Below are 20,848 nucleotides of genomic sequence, written 5' to 3'. Positions count from 1 at the left end.
ACCAGGACGAATTCACAGTAAAGTCCCTTCAGCAGCCTCTTCAAAATACACACGCCGGGTGACTGGACGAGTCCAGCCTCCCTGTACCACCCCAACTTGCTGAGCATGGTCACACGCAGGAATAATTATTTTAAAATCTAGCCCAACTGAGAACCAGCGGCTTGGGTCACACAGCAACAAAGCTAAGGATAGCAGGGCGCCCAGGTTCCCCGATTCCTAGGCTCTCTCCTGCCCCCCAGGGTTCCCCAAACCTCCCCGTGTGCCAGCATTCCGCCTGTTTCCAATCACAGCCGACAAGAATGGATCCTGGCACTCCTTCCGGCCCCACCCTTCTACAGGGCTCAAGCGGGTCCCGCCAGTCAGTCAGAGTTGGGATCTGGGATGACAATTTTTTGCTATCCGGGGACCACACATCATGTCGCTCCTGCTACTCAGGGCTGGCCTCGGGAACCCTTGCTGCTTTAGGTGGCTCAGCCTTCTTGCAACTCAGGATGGTTCTAGGGAAACAGAGAAAAGCCCAAGCCCAAGCCTGGCCTCATTCTTTGGTTTGTTTGAATCTGATTCCCACACTAACCCTGCTAAGCCACCCGCGAAAATAATTTGTCTCTGGGCCAGTGTGGTTTTGCTTGGTTTTGGTTCTCGCCCTGGGTTTGAGAGACGGCAAACGAGCCCAGAGAGGGCTAGTGCCTTGCCCGAGGTCACACAGCGAGCCTGCGCCAAAGCTAGAACTTGAACCACCTCCCCATTTCTAACTTGGGGGGGGGGGCTCTTTCTCTCTACTCCAGCGGACCTTTCCCAAACAAGTAGGAACCACCAGAAAAGGCAGAAACGCACGACGGTCACCTCTTTCAGCTCTTACCTGCTAAGCAGTAAACGGTGGGGACAGCGCCCAGACTGGCTGCCGGCAGGGATCTCAGCACGCAGACAAGAGCCTCGGCCAAGAGCAGGCCAGGAGTTGTTCTCCTGCTGGTCCCTGGGCTATAAGAAAGAGATTTTCCCCAACGCTGCTGAGACTGGTGATCTGACCTCGCCGAGAGTTGCCCTTTGCCGAAGCGGTAATACACAAACCCAGGGAGGGGCTACCACGCGGCGGTGTTTCCAGCAGCCCAGGAGGCCTCCCTTGTCTGACGGCTTTCGTCTTTATTAACATTTGCAGAACTCACAGTGCCTTTGGCTGCAAATGAGAACCAAGCAATCTCATTTTCTCCCCTCAACTAGGCCACGTGGCTCCTTCCTGTTCTTTCCCCAACACTCACGCGAAAATTCAAAACAAAGGGCCAGGGGGTGGGGGCTAAAAAATACTAAAACGTTCCTTAACATCTGCAAATCTGTCCTTTGAGGCCATTTTTAGCAAAATGTGCCTGAAACTGGGTCCGCAGCTTGTGTCAACACAGTACTGCCTCGGGAACAGCCCTGTCTGCACCTCTAGTCTTTACCTTCTATGGAGATTGGGGGGTTGGGGGGGCGGGGGCGGCAGAGGCGGGCACCCCGCACCCCGTCCGCGTCCGGGAAGTGAAGGTGGGACTCCAGAAATGGATGCCGTGCCGGACACCCCCCAGCCTTGGCCAACACCTTCCTTGGCGGTCTGGCTCACCGCTTCCCAAACTCCCGGGGACTCGCTGCCGGCGGGCCGCAAGCACATGCTCGCGGGGAGGCGTGTCCCGCGCTCTGCTCAGCACTGCGCATGTCCGCTGGGCTCCTTCCGCCTTCCGCCAACCTCACCGCTGTTATTCCGGGTCCACGGAAGGAAAAGGAAGAATCGGGCTCGCCCCGCCTCGTTCTTCACAAACCAGAAAGTGGCAGGGCCAGGATCCACCCAGGGTGGCTGGACCCCAGGCCCCCAGCTCTAAACACTGCTCCACGTGGCTCTCTTCCCATTACCCACCGAACTGGTGGGGACAGGCCTGGCCCCAATCCTGTCTCTCCTCAGCTCAAAGGTACAGTCATCCAGCCCTCCGGCGATGCCGTAAGGCACAGGTACAGGCCCTGCGGAACCCATGGGGGGGGGGGCGGGGAGTGCTGCTTCTGTTCATAGGCTCCTGCTAACTGACAGGAGGGACAAAGAAGACAGATGTGGGCTAAGAAGATGACCTGTCTTCCCTACAGGAGGCTCTCAGAAGAATAGTGTCTTCGAAGGAGCATCTCTGGATCAATGCCTGAGACGGTTCCTGGGAATTAGGTAGCCTTAGGAGTGTGAGGGCAGGATGTCCAGGGCCAGCAAGAAAGGGCCTCTGAGAGGGTTTGATGGCAGGAAAGGAGGATGAGCTGGGCGCTGGAGAGGCTGTTTCCTTCCCCACTCTCTGGTGGAGGGGGACCACACCTGAGTCAGCTGTACCAGGGGTTAGGGGTCCTCTGGGTGTGGCCAGGAGAGCAGAAACCCTGTGTGCCCAGAAGGAGGGACAGAGGGGTCCTGAGCCTAGGGAGGAGCTGGGGAGAGGAAAGGACTAGGCAAGAGGACCCAGCCCCAGCCAGAGAGTTCCTTGTGGTGGCTACAGCTAGGGGCTTAAAGACCCAGAAGAGGGGCACCTGGGTGGCTCTATCGGTTAAGCATCTGAGTTTTGATTTCAGCTCAGGTCATGATCTCACAGTTCGTGGGGTTGAGCCCCACACTGGGCTCTGGGCTGACAGCTCAGCCCAGAGCCTGCTTTGGATTCTGTGTCTCCCTCTCTGTATGCCCCTCCTCTGCTCACACTCTGTCTCTTGCTCTCTCTCAAAATGAAATAAACATTAAAAAAAATTTTTTTTTAATTTACTCTATTAAAATCTTATTTTAAAATCTTTTAAAAAGCACAAACTAGGGGCGCCTGGGTGGCGCAGTCGGTTAAGCATCCGACTTCAGCCAGGTCACGATCTCCCGGTCCGGGAGTTCGAGCCCCGCGTCAGGCTCTGGGCTGATGGCTCAGAGCCTGGAGCCTGTTTCCGATTCTGTGTCTCCCTCTCTCTCTGCCCCTCCCCCGTTCACGCTCTGTCTCTCTCTGTCCCAAAAATAAATAAAAACGTTGAAAAAAGCACAAACTATTTTACCATTAGAAAAGGAGCCCCTGGGTGGCTCCGTCGGTTAAGCATCTGACTTTTGATTTCAGCTCAGGTCGTGATCTCACAGTTCCTGAGTCTAAGCCCCACTATCGGGCTCCATGCTGACAGCACAAGAGCCTACTGGGGATTCTCTCTTTCCCTCTCTCTCTCTCTGCCCCTCCCCTGTTTGTGCTCTTTCTCTCTCAAAATAAATGAGTAAATAAATGAACTTAAAAAAAAAGAAGAGGAAGACCTATTAGAGTTTCTGTTGTTCAGAGCTGCCCAAGTGACTACCTACCCTCCGTCTCAACTCTTCAGCAAAATTGCAGTGCACAGATGAGAAAAGACAGAAGGCAGGAAGGAACGCCTACTTTCTGCATTCTGCAGACCTCACCGCCACACCCCCCCCTTTGCTTGGGAAAGGCCAGACCTCGAGGGAAGGTGCAGACAAACCCTCCAGTCTCTCATATCCTCCTCCGCCCCCTGGGAAATCTAAGCAATTCCATAATCTCTGCCCCTCGGGCTTCCCTTCCGTGAAATGGGGGTTTGCTGGGCCTCGGATGACAGCGTTTGAAGTGTGCGTACTTGGAAAAATTCTGCTGTGCTTCCGGAGAGACAAGAGAAGGGAAGAAAACCCAGCTGGCAGGTCGCCCCACACCGGGCACCAGGCGACGCACCTGATCCGGCCTGTGCTGTCCTTGTTTTCCAGATGACAAAACAGAGGCTCAGTTAGGATAAAAATAAGAATAAGAATAAAAGAATAAGAATAAAGGAAATCCAAAAAACAAGCAAAACAGTTTGCCAAAGATCACGTAGCTGCCGACAGCCAGGATTTGAACTCAGATCTACGGGACCCGAAAGCCCCTTCCGCACTGCCCCCGTTCAAATGCCACGTGGACGCTACGGCTGCCTTTGGAACTCTCCCTTCCAAAACAGTGGTTAATTTTAATCCCGTGCATTTAGACCCAAAAGACATGCATGAGCTCACGCACACACCTTCAAATATATTCTTAGCATTATTATTGTTTTGCCAAAGACGTTCTGTCAGGGAGCTTTTTCTCTCTCTGCACACACGTGGACCTCTCAAACAGGTTTGAGTAGACCTTTGCGAGGGGTTGGGCTATTTAGAAACAAAAATTGCCCATCATTTCAATTCAATTACATAGCAACCACCTTTTGAAAAGAATATTTTTATTGGAGCTCGTTGTTTAGCAAATCGTCAGACACTTTCTTTCTTCCAACTACTTGGAGAAGGAAGAATTATCAAATGAAGGGAAGGAAATGTTATGCATATCATCCCAGCCGCTGAAAAGAATGCCGATGGATTTTCCTCTGGCACTCTTCATTTATTTAAACAACACCCCGCTTCCATCAACAACCACGCCTCGGCTTCCTGAGTGCTTTTCTCCAGGGGATTCGAGGCTTTTGGTCATATTCCCCACTGGAGACTCTGAGGGGAGGACGTAGAGTCAGAAGGGGACCCAAAACTAAAGCAGCACCCACACCAGAATGTGGATGGGATCTCAGGAGTCCGCGGTGGGAGGAGAGCCAGTCGGAGCCAAAGTAGGACTAGACCCCAGACTCTGACTCTGGACTTCCAGTCCAGTGCTCTCCTGGTCTCTCCCGTTGGGGGACAGTGGGGATGGGTGGTTGGGCTTCAGTCCAGGTTCCTGGTGCCCTGAACCTGCATGCCGGTTCCGTGGCGATGCATCTCCTGAGATGCATCAGACTCTGAACTTGGCCCCCGGTGTCCCTCTCTGGGCTCTGGCGGGGGAAGAGCCCTGGGCAGCTCCCACCCGTGGCCCCAGCTCTAGCCCCTCTGAAGTGAGACCTCCAGCTCATCTAGCCTCTGGAAGAGCCAGCAGGCAGCGGGCTCCCACTTCCCCAGCAAGAAGCCACTGGAAAAGAAAATACAACAACAACAAAAAGCCCTTTGATCTGCCACGGATGGCCTCATCCAACCCTGGCGGAAGGTGGAGGTCACCCTCTGTCATGACCTGCTGGCCTCTCTCCTATAGGTCCCGTCCAAAGGGCCCAGGGCTCTTCCACAGACCCCGCCTAGCCTGGCCTCCTGGACCCTGTAAGATGAAAGGGTCACAGTGACATCTGTGAGGACCAAGTGAGGATGGGCAGGAGGCAGAAAGAGGCCAGAGAGGGCCAGGCAACTATGGGAGAGAGAAGACGGCCATTGACCCAGCTGGCCACTCTGCAACAGGTGTTCTCAACAGACTGTCTGCTTGGTAGGGTGTCAGGAAAGCAGAGGGCGCGAGAGGACCGTTTCAGTTCGTCAGTGGGGAATCAGGCAAAAACATCATGGCGGCCCGTGCAGTGGAACCCAAGACATCCCTCACAGTGAGAGCTGCGCCTCTCCCATACCCCCAAGGTCCAGCCTGGAGACTCACTACAGCTTCCGGGGACGGTTCTGTTCACTCTGGTGGCCCTCCTCAAGCACCCCCTTCTCTCTCTTGGCCTGAAGGCAGGCTGGAAGTATCCAGACGCTGATGTTCCAGGAGGAACCCTCAACCAATGAGAGAACAGAAGCTGGTGACCACTCACTGGGATGATTCTGAGCGTGCTCCCCCCCAGTCACTGGCAGGGTCCCCAGTTGCCCACAGCAGTAGGCTACTCAGTACATTTTTTTATTAGCTCTCCTCCCCTCCCTGCCCCCTCCCCTTTCTGGGACCAGCCTCACACACCCATAAACGAACTGCACCCAAATCTTTGCTCAGGGACACCCAGCTAAAACAAGGCAGAAGTGCACGCACTGATACAGAACAAGTGGAAACACGCAGGACGCAGAGCATCAGGGACAGAACCCCACCGGGACCATAAAATGAAGGGTGACGTGCACACAGATGTGCTCACTTACCTCGAGGACAATTCGAGAGAGGCAAGAGGCTGGTGACTTTGGTTGTCCCTCGGTGAGGAGACTGGATTAAGCCTGAGAGTTACTTTCCATCGAATATACTTTTATTGTAGTTCCCTTATTCTCTTACTATGTTTACTCTGATTTTTTTTTCCCAGTCTTTCACCAGTAAAACATGACTATTTTCTTTTTTTTTTTTATTTTTTTTCAACGTTTTTTATTTATTTTGGGGACAGAGAGAGACAGAGCATGAACGGGGGAGGGGCAGAGAGAGAGGGAGACACAGAATCGGAAACAGGCTCCAGGCTCTGAGCCATCAGCAGCCCAGAGCCTGACGCGGGGCTCGAACTGGACCGCGAGATGGTGACCTGGCTGAAGTCGGACGCTTAACCGACTGCGCCACCTAGGCGCCCCAAAACATGACTATTTTCAAAGAGCTTCTGAGAACTCCTAGAAAATCAAATACATGAACTATGGAGGAGCGAAAACCCTGGAAGTGATCATCGCCCTCACTTCCTGAGACCTGCTCACTTCCTTCGCTCCCCACCGTGGCCTCGGCCTCCTTCTTAGCCCCGGTGCAGGATGAAACGTCCCGATCCCCTCATAGGGTTGGCAGTGGCCACTGGACAAGGGATCGGGGTTGGAAGGCACCAAGGGCCAAGAGAGAGGCCTCTGAGACCCCTGGATCCTGACTTTCTCCCCGTTCGGGCTGTGGAGACACAAGCTGGCTCCAGCAGGGGAGACCCCAGTGTCCCACAGAGGAGCACAGCCAGGAGACAGACCCACTAACGCTTGAGGGGAGGCTTGAGGTTCAGACCACCTGGGTTTGCGCTTCTATACCCCTGCTTCCCAGCTGTGGGACCTTGGGCAAGTGACTTAACCTCTCAGTGCCCCGGTTTCCTCAGCCACAAAAATGGGGACAATCCTAGTACTGAATTAAAAGGTATTATGGGCTAAACCGTGTTCCCTCCCAAATTCATGTGTAGAGGCCCTAACCCCCAATACCTCTGAACGTGATTGTATTTGGAGATGGGGGGGGGGGTCTTTAAAGTGGTAATGAAGTTAACATAAGGCTGTCGCCGTGGGTCCTAATCCAATCTGACTAGTGCCCTTAGGGAGAAGGGGAGATTTGGACACCCAGGAGATGGCAGGTGCATATGCGCAGAGAAAGGCCACGCGAGGACCCAAGTGGCAGCCATCTGCAAGCCAAGGAGAGGGACCTCAGAACTCACCAAAGCCGCTGACACCTGGGTCGTGAACTTCTAGCCTCTCCAAAACTGTAAGAAAATAAGTTTGACACGAATCAATTTATTTCGTCCTCACAACAACTCAATAAATTAGGTGTTGCTTTTGGTCCCATTTTACGGATGAGAAAATGAGGCACAGAGAGGCTGAGTTATGTGCCCCAAGGCTGCAGAGTTAGTAAGTGGTAGAGCTGGGACTGTAAACCCTTATTCTATTGGATGAGATCAGACCCGTAAGCGCCTGGCACACTGCACGTGATCCGTACACGTTAGCTGTGCCCATCATCCAAAACAACCTGGAAGAGACTGATTGCAGAGGAGGCCATGGAGGGAGGCACCCCCTCAGCGCCTGCCAGGTTCCCAGGTGGGGGCCAGGTGTCTGGGATGCAGCGTTGAGCAATGGCGGGTGGGGGTGGGGCGGGGGGGTGGCGGTACATTAAGAGCAGCCCTGTGCCAGTGGGCACAAGGAAAGGAAGCGAGGCAGCAAGGGCTGTGAGAAAGCCTTTGAACACAATTGAGAATCCACTGGAGGGGCACGAGCAAGGTGGCTAAGATGATCACGTTACACAACAGATGTTTGTCCTAACAAAGTGTGGAAGTCGGGCTTCCGTAAATTGAGCTTTATTTTTAAGGCAGTAGGGAGCAAGGGGAATCTGAGAGCTAATTTGTCTGTAAATTGAATGAGGGGCCTGTGATCCAGCTGGCATTTTCATAGATCCGGCTGCCTCGAGTGAGGTGCACCTGTTCGGTGAATGTCCTGAAGGAGGGGTGCCTGGCTGGCTCAGTTGGTAGAACATTTGATTCCTGATGTCGGGGTGGTGAGTTCGAGACCCAGGTCAGAAGTAGACTTTACCGGAGGGGGACGCCTGGGTGGCTCAGTCGGTTGAGCGTCCGACTTCGGCTCAGGTCACGATCTCGCGGTTCGCGGGTTCGAGCCCCGCGCCGGGCTCTGTGCTGACGGCTCGGGGGCTGGAGCCTGCTTCAGATTCTGTGTCTCCCTCTCTCTGCCCCTTCCCTGCTCATGCTCTGTCTCTCTCTGTCTCTCAAAGATGAATAAACGTTAAAGAAATAAAATAAAAACAAATAAAGAAGTAAGAGTTTACTTGGCAAAAAGGTCCTGTGGACTGGCTTGGTAGGGGCGGTGGGAGGACATGGCGAAGTGGGGCAGTGTCTCCACTGGCCATGGGAACACCTGACACCGTAAATGTGGCTCTCCCCACCAGGCCACCACACAGCCTGGGGTGACCACAACCTTCTAGGCTCCCCTGCCCTGCCCTTTCCGCATGCTCCAAGCCTTAACTTGTGCTAGCTCCATGAGGAGGGCTGTGCTGCCCCTGCTCCCAGGTAGAAATGTCCTCCCTGAGTTTTTCTTGGCAGCTAAGGCCCTTCACTGGGTTTATTCTCATGGCCCCAGTGCTCCCACATAAGAGGGGCTTATGGCTAGAGGCCTCAGTGCGTTGCAAGGAAGGATGTGATCATTCACTCATTCATTCAGCATGTACATCCTGAGCATCTATTCAACCCCAGGCACCGAGCTACACCCTATGGGGCCTCTGCCTTTATTCCACTGATGGAAACCAATGATAAAATAATGAGAAGAATCCTAACATTCACTGAATACTGTTCAAGTGTCACATTCAATCCTAGGAGATACACTTCATGCATTTTAGTCGCATCTTCATAAAACTCTATGCGGTACAATGGTGGCACAGAGAAGTCAAGGAATTTGTCAAAGGCCACGGCACGTGGCTGAACCGGGATTTGAACCCAGGCCCTTATGTTCAGAAGCTGTACCCCGAACCTTTGGTGGGGTGTTGATTCCTCTGCCTTCATTGCACAGGGACAGGCTTCATCTCTGAACCCTCGACCACATCAGCTGAGCCCCCAAACCCTCTGGGGCTCCTATGGGACCAGCTCCAGAGCAGAAAGCTGTCCGCTCATCGCCCCCCACCCCCCACCCCGGCCCCCTCCTCAGGCAGAGATGCCCAGACATTGCCCCTGGGGAGAACAGCCCAGCTTGCAGAAGTCACAGTGACTTCCGGTGCTGCCAGTGAGGCCAGGATAAATACCAAGCGGGAACAATTCATCTCCGCGAGATATTCTTAACCTGGAAGGGCCTGGAAAAGACAGGCAACTCCAGAAAGGTGGGCTGCAAGAACATAGATGGTGCTTCTCATTCAGCCACTTCGAGTCATTTTTTCTAGAAAACATTGTACCTGCAACTGGTTACAATTGATATACGTCCATGTTCCTTGGGTCCAGACTGAACCCAAGGCACCCCTCCAGGCCTGTCCGGAGGGAGGGAGGGAGGACAAACGGACAACGGCATCTGGCAGGTGCTTGTCTGCCAATAAAGTGTGTTTTAATGCAAACACTGACCTCCTCTGTGCTCACCACTAGGCTGCGAGGCGGCTATAAATCCCCACCTTATTGATAAGAAAGCGGAAATACTGAGCTGAGTACCGAGCTCAATTTACCAACTGCTCGCCAGTTGGATAGTTGTGGGAACCTTGGCAAGTTATTTCACCTCTTTGTGTTGGTTTTCTTGGTTGTCAAATGGGGCAATAGTAGGACCCACCTATTATGGGGTGGATGGTGTACCCGAAAAATAGATAACGTTCCTAACCCCTGGTACCTGCACATGAGTCCTTATTCGCCCTTATTCAGAAATATAGGGTCTTTCCAGATGTGAAGAAGTCAGGATGAGGTCATTAGACCCTAATCCAATATGGCCGGTGCCCTCAGAAGGAGAGAAAGGATAGGCACAGGAGGGCACTGCGTGATGACAGGGACATACTGGGTGATGTGTCCATAAGCCACGGGACACCAAGGATTGCCAACAGCCACCAGAACCTAAGTAGGAACAAGAAAGGACCCTCCCCCTAGAGCCCTGCCAATACCTTAATTTGGGGCTTATAGCCCCCAGAGCTGTGAGAGAATAAATTGTTTGCTTCAAGCTCCCATCTGTGGTACCCTGTCACGGGAGCCCCAGGAAACCAGCGGCCTCTCGGGGCTCCCGAGCTGGTCCAAGGCCCTGCTCCAAGTGTCCCAGGTGAGAGGCTGTCGACGCTAGGCCAGGAGACGGGAGCTAATGAGGTGTCAGTGGGGGGGGGGGGACCTCGCAAAGCCCAACTCCCAGGCCCAAGTGGCCTTCATGCCTGCCAGTGCCTCTCAGGGGTCAGCCTGCCTCCCTAGCATCTTGGTGGCTGCTTTGGCGGAAGGCCACGCTCCTCAGCCCCCAGATGCAAGTTTCTGCTGTGCCTTGCGGGGGGGGGGGCTCGGGCCCCCTCAGAATCCCGTCTGGAGGAGCCACTCTCTTCCCACCCAAAAGCTATTCCTTTGAGGGGGGCAGTTAAGCCCCATTATTCTGGAGGTGTTTACGTCTTGGCTGGAGAAGTGCTCCATTCCCCTGCGGGCTAAAACCCACATGAGCGCCCGCGCCTGCTCTGCTGGAGGGGGCCCTAAATGTCAGGCACCAGGTGGTGGGGGGGGGGCTGCTCCCCAGGAGGCTGAGGCTCACCGCCAGGGAGAACAGCACCGCCAGGGAGAGCGCCACAATCCGTCCCAGCCCAAGAGACAGCAGCACGGGAGGGGGCTCTCCGCGGCACCCCAGACCCGGCGCCCACGAGGCAATTGGTCTCCAAAAGACGGGCCCAAGTCCAAGGGCCAGAGCTCCAAATTCTTCTCCCATTTCCAATGGAAGCCGTGTTAGTTCAACACGAGAGCAGAGGCTGAGGCCGCCGGGGGTGGGAGCCCAGCGCCCGCACATCCCGGAGTGGGGGGTTACGGGCCGGGGTGCTGGGCCGGCCTCTAGCCTCTCCTCAGGTGCTGACCCTTGGCCGAAGGCAATCCTTCTCACGCAAGCGGGAGATCAGAGAGATGCAAACATGTTGACCCCCTACTACGTGCCACGGCCTGGTTAGCTTGCGGCTTCTCAAATACTGCCCGTGTTGCAGAGGAGAAAAATGGAGGCTCAGAAAAAATAAAGAAGCACGAAGTGGAAGAGGCAGGATTCAAACCTGGGTCTGGCCATCTTCCTGCTGGCAGAAAATCAGGGCTGGAGGCCCCGTCTCGTTCCCTGCCCAATCCCACAAGGAGCGGGAGGACCAGCACGGGTGGGACAGGAACCACAGGTAACCCTGTGTGCCATGGGGGACGCGGTGGCGGGGGGTTGGGGGGGAGGCGGTCAAGGGGGACTCCAAAGCTTGCCTACACAGCCTTTCCAAAGCAGTACGGGGACCAAACGTCTACAGCCGTCGCCACGAATACCTAGAACAATGACTTCTCTCCCCTCAAGCCCCCCTGCCACTTCTCCCTCAGCGTCCAGATAGTTCCTGCAGTCTTGCCCCCCTACCCCCACCCCACTCCACCCCACCCCACCCCATTAGCATAGGGGAGGAGGAGACAGGAGCAAAGGTAGGTTCTGGAAGATCCTGGAAGGAGTTCTCAGGGCAGGAAATTTCAGTAAGCCGAAGGAGGCCATGGGAGCACAGAGCTGAATAAAGATCAAGGCCCCAGCCTGGTGCCCTTGCCGAACACTCCCTTGCAAGTCCCTTGGCCTCTCTGGGCGCGACCTCCCTCCAGCGGATCCTGGGCACTCTGTGATCTGCCCTGTGATCATTTCCATGCACACGATCTGTAATCTATAAAGAGCAGCGCGAACGAGGGAACGGAAGCTTCCGTGTTTTGAGGGCCAACTACATGCTAGGTGTCTGTGAAAAGCCTTCAACGGGTCATCTCAATCCTCAAAGCACTCTCCTCGGGAAGCGTGAATGCGGAGTTAGTGCTCGGCCGATATCCGGCCACTTGCTGGCATCCGGAGCCTCCCTCGCAGCTGGTTTGGGGCCACGCGGGTCACCTTCTGGCTGAGGCAGTTGGGCGTCAGCGTGCCTTTCCCACCTCTCTCCTGCCCTGGGCAGTAACTACGGATGCGAGAGATTCCAGAAGGTGCGGCTACAGAGACAGTGGAGTCACCATCAGCCTGGGTGCCTGGGTAAGCGCACGGAGCCGAGATCCGCGCCACACAAGGCACGTGAGCGGGAATCACACCTGCAGGGTCAGGCCACTGAGTCTGGCGTCGTACCCGTGCTATAGCCGCTGACACTTAGCTCAATGGTGTTATTGTCCCTACTCTGATGCTTCTCACAGATAAGGAAACCAAAGCCATAGAGCCAGGAAGTGTCAGAAGCAAGGTTCAAACCCACATCTGTGACTCCAACGCGCATCCTCTTCCAGAAACCTTTTGTTGCTGAGTAAGGTCATCGCCCTCTTGTAAGCAGCAGTTGTCCCCCAAAGCTTCTCTCCCTCACTGTCCCTAGATTGGTTGGGAAATCCACGCAGGATGAAAAGAGGGAATCGCATAAGGCACTGAGCCTGGAAGATGGGCAAAGGCAGGGAGGAGAGGGCCTGAAGGAACCTTAAAGGTAGCTTCCCCGGGGCTTTGGAGCTCGCAGGAGGTTCTGATACAAGACGAAGTATCACGCCGTGGTTCGGAGCGCTGGATGGGCAATTAGATCGACGTAGGTTCACATCCCAGCACGACCACCTGCTCATTTGGCTCTTCTGAGCCTTGCCTTGTAATCTGTGAAACGGGGACAATATCTAACCCAACCTCATGGGTGGAGGTGAGACGAAGCGTTGTCTCTCCCAAAATGTGTGCCACCACGAAGACCATCTCTGGGGTGGCTCAGAGCACCAGCCTCGCTGGAGGGGGCGAGGGGGCGTCTGGAGGAGGCTGCCCCCGCCAGGGCTGCTAATTAAGCCCGGGACACACACCCAGCCCGGTCCGTGTCGCCGCAGCAGACCAAGGGGCAGAATCCAAAGAGGGAAGGGGTCAGCCAGACCTAATGCAACATAGCAGAGAAGCCCAGGTTATTTATTGTACATTCAAAAGTGTCTTCTAGCAAGATGGCCTTTGATTTGGGTGAATCTGGGAGTTGTTTATCAGCTTAAACTCATTATCTGCACATATGGTCTTCATACTATGGCTGAGGGCGGGAAACAAAGGATGGAAGGGAAGGGATGGGCAAATTCTAGCTGATGAAATATCATCCCTCAAGTGCCAGAAACCAGGATATTTTCAGTGACGTCAAACTGGGCTTCCTGCCATGGGGATGGAACACACTCTCTCTCTCTCTCACACACACACATACACCAAGCCACAGAATATCAGAGCTGGAAAGAATCAACATTGTCCCCTCCCATTTCACATAAGGACAGTGATGACAGGGAACATTTGTTGAGCAGTGACCACATGCAGGGCATGGTCCTACACGTTTTATCTCATTGCCTCGTCACAACAATCTGATGAGATATTAGTAGTCCCATTTTGCAGATCAGGAAACTGAGGCACCAAAGGTTGAACGGCCTAAGGTCACACAGCTGATCAGTAGGAGAAAGCCAACATTCAAATCCGGGCAGCCCAGCCACCGCGCAATGCTACCTCTGAAGAGACGGCAACACAGGCTCAGAGAGGGGCAGTGACTCGCTGAGGTCACACAGCTCCATTTGCAACAGAATCAGGGCTCAAACACAAGTCTCTCCAGTTACGGTTCAGTGACCTTTCCACACCACCCTGTTGCCTCTCAGCACCTGCCCGCGTGTACACAACCAGGGAACACGTTTTTTGCGCATCTCCGAGTTGTTCGATTCACTAATTACACCAGCAGCCTTGGGTGCGGACGAGGGGCCAGGGCTGACCTGGAAATAAGTGCGGACGGGAAAGACGTACTTTGCCAGCTGCGCACATGGGGGCTCTCCATCCCATTCTCTCTTTTTAAAAAGACTTTCATTATCTGCACACCCCCGCCGGATTTGGGTCCAAGATGCCAGCTCGTACAGCAGGAGGAGCCCAAGCTGGCAGGTTTGCCTAATGGGATCAGGTTGCAGAAATACTCGATCGACCGATCATCTGCTCCGGGGGACCAGAGTGCTGGTTTCCAAGGCCCCCTCCCTTCGCTGTGTACCAGCTGAGCACGAACAAATGTTCCTGATTTTCCTTCTCTTGACTAATGAAATAGGCCAGAAGAGCAAGCCCTCTGGAAAGAGGGGTCCCTAAAAGGGGCGGCCCAGCCACCAACGTTTGCTCTTCTCAGGGAAGGGGAGTGAGGGCTGGACAAGCATCCGGAGAATGGCAACACGTGAGCTCTCAGATAGACTCGGGGCTCCCAGCAGGCACAGGTCACTGGCATTACCTTCTCTGTCCAAAACAGCAATCGGATGGGGGATGGGAGCCTGGTTCGTTGTGTCGTGCGGGGGAGCGGAGGGCTGGGGCAAGACAGCAGGAGAGATGCCCTCCGCTGGACTGGAGGCAGGGCAATGAGCTACCTTCTGTCCTAAAAAGTTACACCCTCCTGCCTTTAAGCTGTAAGCCAGCCCAGAGCCTCCTGGGCCCACACGTTCATTTCACAGACCGGGAAAGCACGTTCGAGAGGGAAAGTGACTCGCCCAAAGTAGCACTGATGGTCTAGACAAGTTGGATTTCAAAGCAGCCCCCCTCCGAGATCCCAAACCTTGCTGCTTCCACGCTTTCTTACTCCCTCCCACAGGGGGACATCATCCCTTGCCTCGACACCCCCTTCCCCACCTGTCCCTTCCCGGCACCCCGTGTTCCAGCCCACCCTCAGACCATTAAAACCTCATTCAGTATACTCAGTGGCTCTTTCCAGGCCGACATGGGATTTTCTTAAAGGTGGAGGGACTACTTACTTCCTCGAGGACCCAAAGTTATCCTGCCTCCCACTCCAGATGAACTTCCGCTTCTAGAAAATGCCCTGATAGACTGCCATTTCAGCCTCGGGTTGGGTAAAGAGGTCCCGAGGTGCAGTGTTTGAATGGACTTAGGGACCGGGAGATAAGGAGACCAGATTTCCAAGACTTATGACTTTGCTGAATCAGAGATCTTGGAGTTTACACTGGGTCCACACGTGATATGCTAAATCCAAACACAAACATCAGCAGCCTTGGAGTCTCAAGTCCCTCTTCTCCTGAGGGCAGGTGGGGTGGGTTGGGGGTGGGGCACAGAAAGAAGGGGGACAACACAGGAGCTGCAGGCCATCAGGGCCCCAAGGCCAGGGCCGCTGTGGGCAGGCTTTCTTCTGCAGAAAAACAAGAGCCACTAACAACAAAACAAAATGAAAAATCCCTTTTGTTTTCTGGCCCCGTGGAATGTCTTGAAGACATATCCAGAGACATGGGCTTCTCCACCCTTTCCTCTGTCTCCTCCCCCCACCCCGTCTGTTCAAAATAATCATGCTGATCTTTCTTTCCGGCACCTCCGTCCTACGGTATTTCGGTAACATCCAGTGAAAACACCGGCTGGGCTATATGGAAAGCAAGAACCGCAACTAAACTCTCTTTCGGGGACCGCCCCATCTCTATCACCTTTGCAGGGGACGCTGGGGACAGGGGAGGGGAAGCGGCTGTCCAATGCGCACACATTCCTAGCCAAGAGAAAAATGAAACGTCCCATGGCCAGTATTAGGCCACTGTAGTTCTTTGATCTGTTCATTTGTACCCTCTTGAGGTGTAGAGAAGGGGCAGGAAATTAGAGAGAGATAAGGCAACGGTCCCTCCAGGGTCCCTTCAATGTGGAACGGCCCCGCACATGACAGGGACCCAGATGCCAGCAGCCTTCTCGCTTCCCATGGCCTGGGCACAGATACGCAGACTCAACACACAGGAGCCCTGAGGTAAGAAAACGGGGGACACCCAGCAGGTTTCCACCAACGGTTTAATGACCAGATGAATGTGGCCTGTAGACTCAGACGCAGGCGAGAGGGACTCCTGTCCACCGCTGAGAAATTCCCACTTCGGCTCGGACTGCTAAAATCTTCAAGGGGCCCTCATCACCCCAGTACTGTGCCACGGGGCTTACTTGCCCCCACAGAGAGGCTGGATAAGACCCCCCAGGCAGCCCACACCAGGGAGGGATCTGGCCGCATCCGGGAAACAAAGGTATAACTTTTACAAAAAGGGTGCATTCAGCAATATGGGGTTCTGATTCGAAAGAAACCTCTCAAGTTTACCCTCTTCTCCTCTTTCTCTACACCAATTCGCTGTTAGTGTAAAGTTTCTCTCCGTTTGTGTTTTTCTGGGGGTGAATGTTTTTTTTCACCCATACACCCTGCGTGATCCCCAAGATCACGCACCTCCTGACCACCACCGAGCTTTCCAGCACACGGTGCACCCCAGCTTCACGCTCGGGCCTCTCCCCCGCCGCCTGGCCCGGCCCGGGGTGCTCCTCCGCGCGGGCCCCCGCGTGTGTTGGAGGGTCTGTGGTTCCAGGTCCCCGATTTCGGTGCGTTTGTCTAGCAGGAACCAGGACTCTCGCCTTCCTGTGGGCGAAAGGGTCGGGGAATGGCTCCCCCTGGCGGGGGCCACCTCACTTCAATCCAGCGGGGATCCAAAGCTGGCGCGAGCCCGCCCGAGCCGAGAATCCCTCCCGGAGGATTCCTAGGACACCCCCTAAATCTGGATGTGCCAGAGGCTCGGACCCACCGAGCCCCCACCGAGTCTGTGCTTCGCTTCCCCCAAACCGCGCACACCGCGTACCGGATGAGGGGGACCCGGGAGGAAAGCTTGGCGCCCCCGCCCCGCCCCGCTGTAGGGACCCCAAAGGCGGCTCGTGCTCCGTGCCCTGGCTGGGCCGGACAATCTTCCCTGCCCCGGTCCTCGCTCCTAATCCCCAGTCCCCACCTGATCTCCTACCGAGTGGCGTGGCGCGTACCCCCCCCCCCCCGCCCTCGGGGCGCAGCCCCCGCTGAGACCCCCAACCTTGTTAATCACACCTGCCACCCCCCCCATCCTCCTGGCACCCTCCACTCACCCACCCAGAGCGCCCAGCGCCGACTGGGGCTGCACCTGTCCGGGGGGAAGCCTCTAGTCCGCGGATTCCCGGGCAGGGATCCGGGGCGGGGATCGGGGTGAGCACGTCTCCCCGGTCTCCTCCCCAAGCTGGTTGAAGTACAACTTGGTTTCTGGGCTTCCCCCCGGACCGTTCTGGGATCCCTCCCGCATGCCATCCCCACCCCGGACCGTGCCCAACAGTCGCCCGGGGAGCGCGCTTGGGGTCTCCAAGTCCCCGGGGGCGCAGCAGCGGGGCGCACGGAGGGCACGGAGGTGCGGACCCCCCTACCTTCCAGCAGCCGCAGCGGGACCCCACGCCAACTCCCGCCGGCGGCCGCGGGGGAAACTTTCCCCGGGCGGAGAGGCTCGCTTGCAACTTGTTCGGCGCCGGCTGCCTTCCTGGCGGCGGCGGCGTGTCCGGGGACCGGCTGGCACGCGGCGACGGTGGCGCTGGCTCGGGGCTCGGGGCTCGGGGCCGGGGCTCCGGCGGCCTCGCACGGCTCCGCTGCGGATCGCTCGGCGCTGCGTCCACCCCGCAGCCTGGAGCCCCCGAGACGCCGGCGGCAGCTGCAGCCGCCCGCCCGCCCGCCGGCCCCACCTCCCAGCCACCGCTCCGTCCCTCCCTCTCCCCCGCGCTCCCTCCCCTCCCCAAACCTCCTCCCCGCCAGTCTCCAGTCGCCGCCGCCACCGCTGCCGTGGCGGCCGCCGAGAAGGCACGTCTCCTCAGGCGGGCTGCCCCTCGCCTCCTCCCTGCCTCGGTCTCCGCCTGCGTTGCAGCATCCAGGCCTCGCCCCAGGGGCCACCCTCAACCCCGCTCCGGTCCTTCATCCCCTGCCCGCCTCCGCGCTCGGCTCAGGGGCCCTCGCTTCGTCTGAATTCGGGAGATCGGCTGGGAAGTAGGGAGAGCGGCATGCTAGACCCGGAGTATTTTGTATTTTTTTCCCCGGGGAAACTTGCACGCTGCCCCCCCCCCCACCCCCCATAACCGACTGCAGGGTTAGAGGCGGGATGACTGTCCCTCCGGACCTCGCTGCTTCTCCTGGGCTTCCTGCTGTCCTGGAGTACCTGTTGAAAGCCAAGGGGATTCACCCTCCCTAGGGCTGCTTTGGACTGTTGCAGATAACGGAGGCCCCTGGCGGGGGTGAGGAGGGGGCGGGGCCGACCCCAGACCCGATGCAAATGACTTGATTGTGAGAGGCCAGACCTGTGTCTCCGATCTCTGGACTTATCTTTTCATCTTTGTTCTGCGGTCACAGTCACACAGCCCCTCCGCAGCCCCTGACACATGACTTCACTGAGACACTTAACCTCTGAACCTCCCCGGTGAAGCGGCAACCCACCTCCCCCCCCCCCCCCCCCCCCCCCCCCCCCCCCCCCCGCCCCAGCCCCAGACAAAACGCCAGGCAAGAAGATCAAAGGGGACAACCCAAGTGAAAGTGCTTGGTAACCATCCCCGCCCCCAGGAGAGGGGCTCTGGATGCCCACCCCTCTACCCTGGGGAGCTCTTTTTTGAGTTCCAACTCTGAAGCTGCCGCACTCGCACTCGGGGCGTGAGGGCCCTGGAGTAAGGTCTGAAGCCCATTGGTCAACTGATTCCCACTAAGGAGTGCGGGACTGATAGGCTTTGAACCTATTACAGTCTTGAACATGAATGTTAGTAATGCTGGGCCACGGGGCAGAGTTTCCAGGGGCAGGAAACCACTGTCTTTCCTCGTCCACTTCCCTGGAGAAGGATACATCCCTCCAAGGACTTCCAGGACTTTCAACCTGCTCACCAAGTCTCTGGATAAGACTGACGAGGGTCTAATAGAGTAGAGGTGTGACTGGGGAAAATAAAACCAGGATCCACCTTTTCAAAGGGACGCAGAGTGAGTAATGCTTAACCCAAGGGGAGAAGATCTCTAATAGCCCAATTTCTGTAAAACAAAGACAAGGAAAACTCTAAAGGGATTCAGCCTCCACGTTCACCCCTTCAGCTGCCAAAACAGGGTTGGGGGAGGCTGACCCTTCGTGCTGAGAAACCCCACAGGCTCTGCGTTTATGGAATGCTGTTGGAAGGGGCTGTCTGTGTGGGCCTCCTTGGACGCGAGGCGCCACATAAATTTAAAGAGGAAAAAGGCTGAGTCTCTAGTGAGGGTGCGGGGGCCTGGGAAGTGCAGGCCAGAGACAGCAGGAGGGATGGAGAGAGTGTGTGAGGGTCTGGGGGGATTGGCAGAAGCAGGCAGAGGACAGTGAGGGCAGAGCCGGCCGCTTGGACGACTGAGACACCCGGCTGGGAGGAGAGCTCCAGTCCCAAGTGAGAGTTTCCCAGACCACAGCCCTGCTCCCGCCTGCACGGAGTATCTGTGCACCAGATAAGGCGGTTTGCCTAATAGCTTTCTTTAAATCAACTCTCGTTTTGTTATTTTGTTTTTACATAAATGTGCTTGTTTTTACAAAGAAAGGTTATACCATTACCATAAATGGAAAGCCAGCATCGCATTACTAGAAATAGAAGGTCCCATAAAAATAAATACAATGAAAATAAAACAGTGTTATTAAATTCTAACAATGTATATTTAACCGCCATAAAAAAAAATTCCAACAAAATACTGCTGCCTGAGGAGGTGCTGAGCCCAAGGCCCCACTCTCTCGTAAAGGGAGATTAACAAGGGCTCGAAAGGTGTTAAAGACACATGAGCAACAAACTGAGACTCCAAGTTGTGATCAAAAGGGTTGAAAGAGAACAGGAAAGGGACCCCCCCCTCCTCCCGGGCGCACACACAGAATTCCAGCTCCTCACAGGCCAGCAGGGATGTTGAAGGCCCACGGATGAACGCCTTCAGTCTCCTTGAAGGCCTCTGATGCCCCACCATCAGGAAACACGATCCTGAGTGTCCAGGCAAAAAGCAGTTGTTGGCCAAAGAACCCCCGAGAGCTGAGTTAACGACAAGAGGAAGTGATCTTGGTCTTCTAAGAAGTGGGTCTCTCCTCCATAGGGTGACCCTGGGGCAGCCACTCCCTTCTCTGGCCTCAGTGTCTCCACCTGTACAGTGAGAGGCTTGGACAAATGGTCTCTGGGATCCCCTTTGCTACTCTTTGATGAGAGCAAAACAGGAACCAGGCCGCAGCTTGGCTTATCAGGAAATGGAGAAGGAGAGAGTTTCACCGGGGAGGGAGGTGGGGAGGAGGAGGCTTGGAGAGGGAGAAAATGTTGAGGAGGGGTAAGGACGAGGGTCAGCACTCCTCAGGAGGGAGCGAACGGGGTGTCAAGGCCACTGTTGACTGACTGGAGTCTCACAAACCCAGAAGTGGCCCAGCCTAGAAGGTTCGAGATTCCCCATTTACTCATTCTGGAAGGAGCCTTGTAGAGAATCCAGTGTAATCCAACCACTTCCTGCTGCAGATGGAGAAACTGAGGAAGAACCATGGACGAGATCCTGGTCATGGTTGGAGAGCTGGGTGTCGAACCAAGGCCCTTTCAACTCTCCCCCCCCCCCCTCTGTGTTTGGGGTTCTAGTAGAAATGGTTCTTCTGAACATATTCAGCTCTCCTCCAAGGGGCTCTTAGACTTTGTTTTTCTCTGACATCTGGAAAAAACGTTGAGCTGGCTTGAAAGACCCAAAGTCGCCAGAGTGTGGCCAGCGCTGGGCAGCCCATGTCACTGGACAGGGGATTCCTGGAGCGAAGCATCCGCACACCTGCACCCTGGGGACACTAATGCAGAGCAAACAGCCCCAAACCAGGAGTCCACAGGCCCAAGTTCCAGTCCTGGCTTCCGTGTTCCCATCTGTCAAATGCCACATCTAGGTGCGATCAGTGGGTTTCCAGTTAGACTTAGAGTCCTGTCCCAAGTGCCTAAGGAGTGTTGGGGGCAGAGGGGGAGGTCTCCCTCCCA

The 20,848-nt window shown here is 55.7% G+C and overlaps 1 protein-coding gene across 6 annotated transcripts in view; it reads right to left on the bottom strand.

Moving 5' to 3' along the window:
- TSPAN18 (tetraspanin 18) overlaps nt 1-17,522 on the bottom strand; it is a 188,564-nt gene extending 171,042 nt beyond the window's left edge. For 4 of the 6 annotated variants that reach the window (XM_045039164.1, XM_045039165.1, XM_003993193.6 and 1 more), the window contains exon 1: nt 17,261-17,522. The gene's annotated coding sequence lies outside the window, so the exon portion shown is untranslated. Of the gene's footprint in view, nt 1-859; nt 1,410-17,260 lie in introns of those variants that run through there. The other 2 variants (XM_045039166.1, XM_019812309.3) reach the window with 1 other exon arrangement.
- Between the last annotated feature and the right edge of the window lie 3,326 nt (nt 17,523-20,848).

This window comes from Felis catus, chromosome D1 (assembly GCF_018350175.1).
Source record: "Felis catus isolate Fca126 chromosome D1, F.catus_Fca126_mat1.0, whole genome shotgun sequence".
Lineage (NCBI taxonomy): Eukaryota > Metazoa > Chordata > Mammalia > Carnivora > Felidae > Felis > Felis catus.
The sequence above is the reverse complement of the archived record's forward strand: the minus strand, read 5'-3'. Positions and strand labels throughout refer to the sequence as shown.